This window comes from Sapajus apella, unplaced genomic scaffold, assembly GCF_009761245.1.
Source record: "Sapajus apella isolate SASKATOON/1434 unplaced genomic scaffold, GSC_monkey_1.0 scaffold86, whole genome shotgun sequence".
In the NCBI taxonomy this organism is placed as follows: domain Eukaryota; kingdom Metazoa; phylum Chordata; class Mammalia; order Primates; family Cebidae; genus Sapajus; species Sapajus apella.
In genome coordinates this window covers 1,974,482-1,979,453 of record NW_022437026.1, presented here as the reverse complement: position 1 = coordinate 1,979,453, position 4,972 = coordinate 1,974,482, and the positions used below count along the sequence as shown (strand labels likewise).

Genomic DNA, 4,972 nt, shown 5'->3' with positions numbered 1-4,972 from the left:
CATGGTGAAACAAAAATTAGCCGAGCATGGTGGTGTGAGCCTTTAATCCCAGCTACTCGGTAGGCTGAGGAAGGAGAATCCTTGAACCCAGGAGGCAGAGGTTGCAGTGATCCGAGATCACGCCATTTCACTCTAGCCTGGGCGACAGAGAGAGACTCTGGCTCAAAAAAAAAAAAAAAAAAAGCTATGTCTGGATGTGGTGGCTCACCCCTGTAATCCCAGCACTTTGGAAGTCCAAGTCAGGAGGATCACTTGAGCCCAGGAGTTTGAGATCAGTTTGAGCAACACAGGAAGACCCTCTTTCTAATTTAGCCGAGCATAGTGGCACGTGCTTATGGTGCCAGCTACTTAGGAGACTGAGGTGGGAAGATAACTTGAGCCTGGCAGGTCGAGGCTGCTGTGAGCTGTGATTATGCCACTTCACTCTAATCTGGGCAACAGAGCAAGAGACCCTGTCTCAAAAAAAAAAAAAAGGAGGGATAATTAACATACCGTAATACTTGAGTTATTTGTGCCTCAGTTTCCTCATCTTCAAGAAAACATAATAAATATCCCCTCCCAGGGAGGTAGTGTGACAATGAATGCAAGTTGTAAATGAAAGACAATGAAAGTTCTGTGAGCTTCTCCGGATTAGGTGTTTTTTTTTTTCCATGAGGCGAGTGCTCACACGTGTTGCATACCCCTGCTTATCATTCCTGGGCTTCTTGCAGCTGCTGATGAGGCTTTCTATTTTTAACCCACTCTGACATGATTTTTTTCTTCCTTTTAACACCCGACAACCTTTGCCAAATGAGACCTAAATACATTGATTGCATCATACTCTTTCCCAAGCTGTCTCTGCTTGCTAGGGTTTGAGTCTCTTAGTGATTCCACTATATAGAAGGCATAGCTGACACAAATTCAAGACAGGAAAGGGCAAGGTCAGTGCTTTGGGCTCCCTTCCTTATTTTATGTTTTTGAGATGGAGTCTTGCTGTGTCACCCAGGCTGGAGTGCAGTAGCATGATCTCAGCTCACTGCAACCTTGCAACCTCCACCTCCCAGGTTCAAGCGATTCTCCTGCCTCAGCCTCCCAAGTAGCTGGGACTACAGGCATGGACCACCACACCTGGCTGATTTTTTGTATTTTTAGTAGAGCTGGAGTTTCACTGTGTTAGCCAGGACGGTCTCGATCTCCTGACCTCGTAATCCACCTGCTTTGGTCTCCCAAAGTGCTGGGATTACAGGTATGAGCCACCGCGCGTGGCCCCCTTCTTTTAATGAGAATGCTAAGAACATACCTCAGAAGAGTTGGCAAGAAGAGGAAAAAAGAGAGGGAGGATTGCTTCTAACATTTGCAAAGCCCAATGCACAGATAAAGAAAGAAACTCTAGACTTGATATTTAAAATTTATAAATTAAGCAAGCAAATTGTTAAAATTTTATATCCTTCTACCTTGACAAATATGTTGTCATAATGTTGACCAGATTTAAATTTAGAAGTTTGGAGATCCTTGGAGTTCTTGCAAGGACACAATTGTGTGAGATGAGCCAGACTCTGGTCCTCTCCACTTCTTTTCTCGTCCTTGGCTCAAAAAGTGTTAGGGGATGATAGAGAAGTATCCACAGAAGGCCAGAAGACAGAGAGGATAAAGAACTTTCAAATTTTTTCAAGCACAGTGGCTCAATGCCTGTCACCCTAGCACTTTAGGAGGCTGAGGTGGAAGGATTGCTTGAATACAGGAGTTCAAGACCAGCCTGGGCAACATAGTGAGATTCCACCCCCGCAACCATCTCTACAAAAGAAGTTAAAAAAAAAATTATTGGGCCGGGCGCGGTGGCTCAAGCCTGTAATCCCAGCACTTTAGGAGGCCAAGGCGGGTGGATCACGAGGTCAAGAGATCGAGACCATCCTGGTCAACATGGTGAAACCCCGTCTCTACTAAAAATACAAAACATTAGCTGGGCATGGTGGCGCGTGCCTGTAATCCCAGCTACTCAGGAGGTTGAGGCAGGAGAATTGCCTGAACCCAGGAGGCGGAGGTTGCGGTGAGCCGAGATCGCGCCATTGCACTCCAGCCTGGGTAACAAGGGTGAAACTCCGTCTCAAAAAAAAAAAAAAAAAATTATTTAGGCATGCTGGCATGTGCCTATAGTCCTAGCTACCCAGGAGGCTGAGGTAGGAGGATCATTGTGTGAGCCCAGGAGGTTGAGGCTGCAGTGAACCATGATTGCACCACCACAATCCTGCCTGGATGACAGAGAGAGACCCTGTATCAAAAAAAAAAGAAAAAAAGTCTAGGCAGGGTGTTTCAGGCCTGTAATCCCAGCACTTTGTGAGGCCAAGGCAGGTGGATCACCTGAGGTCAGGAGTTTGAGACCAGCCCAACATGGCAAAACCCTGTCTCTACTAAAAACACAAAAATTAACCAAGCATGGTGGTATGTGCCTGTAATCCCAGCTACTAGGGGGACTGAGGCAGGAGGATCATTTGAACCTGGGAACCGGATGTGCAATGAGCCAAGATTGTGCCACTGCACTGCAACCTAGGCAACAGAGCAAGACTCCCTCTCAAAAAAGAAGAAAAGAAAAAAAAGAGGCAAAAGAGGCCAGGTACGGTGGTTCATGGCTGTAATCCCAGAACTTTGGGAGGTCAAGGCGGGAGGTTCATTTGAGCCCAGGAGTTCAAGACTAGCCTGGGCATCGTCATGAGATCCCAGTTCTATTAAATATTAAGAGAAAAGAACTTCCAAGTCTTATCCTTGAGTTGAGCTGAGCTTGTGAAGGCATCCTAGTTTTTATTACTGGTTTTATTATGGTTCGGCTGTTTGTCCTCTCCAAATCTTATTTGGAGATTCCTAATGTTGGGGGTGAGTCCCAGTGGAAGGTGATTGGATCATGGAGGTGGATCCTTCATTAATGGCTTCGCACCATCCCCTTGGTGGTGAGATCTCGCTCAGTTAGTTCATGATAGATCTGGTTGTTTAGAAGTCTAGGACTTCCCTGCTTTCTCTCTTGCTCTCACTCTGGCCATGTGACATGATGCCAGCACTGTGCTTTACGTACAACCTGCAGAACTGTGAGCCAATTAAACCTCTTTTCTTTATAAAGTACCCAGTCTTGGGTATTTCTTTTTATTATTATGTATTCATTTTATTTCGAACGTTTAGACAGAGTCTCACTCTGTTGCTCAGGCGGGAGTGCAGAGGTGCCATAACAGCTCACTGTAGCCTTGACCTCCCAGGTTCAAGTGATTCTCCTACCTCAGCCTCCAAAAGTACTGGGATTACAGGCATGAACCACCATGGTCAGCATCAAGTATTTCTTTTCTTTCTTTCTTTTTTTTTTTTTTTTGTGACAGTCTTGCTCTGTTGCCCAGGCTGGAGTGTAGTGGCACAATCTCGGCTCACTGAAACCTCTGTCTCCTGGGTTCAAGTGATTCTCCTGCTTCAGCCTCCCAAGTAGCTGGGATTACAGGTGCCTGCCACCATGCCCAGCTAATTTTTTGTATTTTTAGTAGAGACAGTGTTTCACTGTGTTGGCCAGGCTGGTCTCAAACTCCTGACCCCAGACGATCTACCTGCCTCAGCCTCCCAAAGTGCTGGGATTACAGGTGTGAACCACCCAGCTGGACATATTGTCTTAATTACATATTCACACACAAATACTAGGTTTAAGCATTAACATAAATGACATGGCAGATGCCAGGAAGTAGAAGAACACTGTTCCTTCCTTCAAGGAGTTTATCAAGTTAATCGGGAGATAAAAATCTGTGAAAGGAAAAGGAAAACTCAACACCCCAATTCGCTCTGCAGAAAGAAAAAAAACAAACTGAAAGCTGAGTCATGCAAAAAGCAGCCTTTTCTTTTGTTCCTAAGCAGACAGCTACAGATAAAAGGCTAAAGACCACAGGCAGCTACTCTATGTTCACCTTATCTTATGTACAGGGTCAATTTACTGAGCATCAGATGAACACATAATTGACTGTTCCCTGCTCCTTTTTCTTGTAACATATGGATTACCACATCCTCTTCTCTCCTCTTCATCCCATTTTTCCCTTTCAGATATTGAAGCCTTCAAAATCATCTTTGGAGAAAGACACAGACCACAGACTGTTTCTGCAATCCCATGTTAAGTTCTTTTGGGCATGTCCTTAACCTTGGCAAAATAAAGTTCTAAATTGATTGAGACCTTTCTCAGACACTTAGTTTATAAACCTAAATAGTATATCCAGAAAGTTAAAAATATATATGTAAGCAATTTTGAAAATAGTTTGACAGTTTGGCAGTTCCTCAAAAAGTAACATGGAGTAGCCATTTGATCCAGCAATTCCATTTCTAGGAATTTACTGAAGAGTAATGAAAACAGGCCAGGCGCAGTGGCTCGAGCCTGTAATCCCAACACTTTGGGAGGCTGAGGTGGGTAGATCACCTGTGAGGAGTTCGAGACCAGCCTGGCCAATGTATCGAAACCCCATCTCTACTAAAAAAAATACAAAAATTAGCTGGGTGTGGTGGTGGGCCCCTGTAATCCCAGCTACTCGGGAGGCTGAGAGAAGAGGATCGCTTGAACCCTGGAGGCAGAGGTTGCAGTGAGCCGAGATTGTGCCACTGTATTCCAGCCTGTGTGACAGAGCAAGACTCTTGTCTCAAATAAATAAATAAATAGTAGTGAAAACATATGTCCACACGAAAAATTGCAAACAAGTGTTCACAGCAATCTGTTCACAATAGCCAAAAGGCAGAAATAGGTCAGATGTCTATCAGCCAGGGCATGGATAAACAGAATTGATATATCCAAGAAACAGAGTATTACTCTGCAGGAAATTATTCATTCAAAGGAACAAAATATTTTGGTATAATAAGAAATAGCTCAATAGTACAGTAGGGGGATTCTAATTAATAATACTTTATGGTGTATTTCAAAATAGCTAGGATGGTATTTGTAATGTTCCAACATAAAGAAAAGATTAATGAGGTTGGGAGCAGTGGCTCA

At 44.2% G+C, this 4,972-nt stretch overlaps 1 long non-coding RNA gene across 1 annotated transcript; it reads left to right on the top strand.

Moving 5' to 3' along the window:
* The first annotated feature begins 526 nt into the window (after positions 1-526).
* On the top strand, positions 527-4,167 carry LOC116534199. The gene is made up of 2 exons (XR_004261625.1): positions 527-920; positions 4,042-4,167. It is a non-coding gene; the product is annotated as an uncharacterized LOC116534199 (long non-coding RNA).
* The last annotated feature ends 805 nt before the right edge of the window (positions 4,168-4,972 follow it).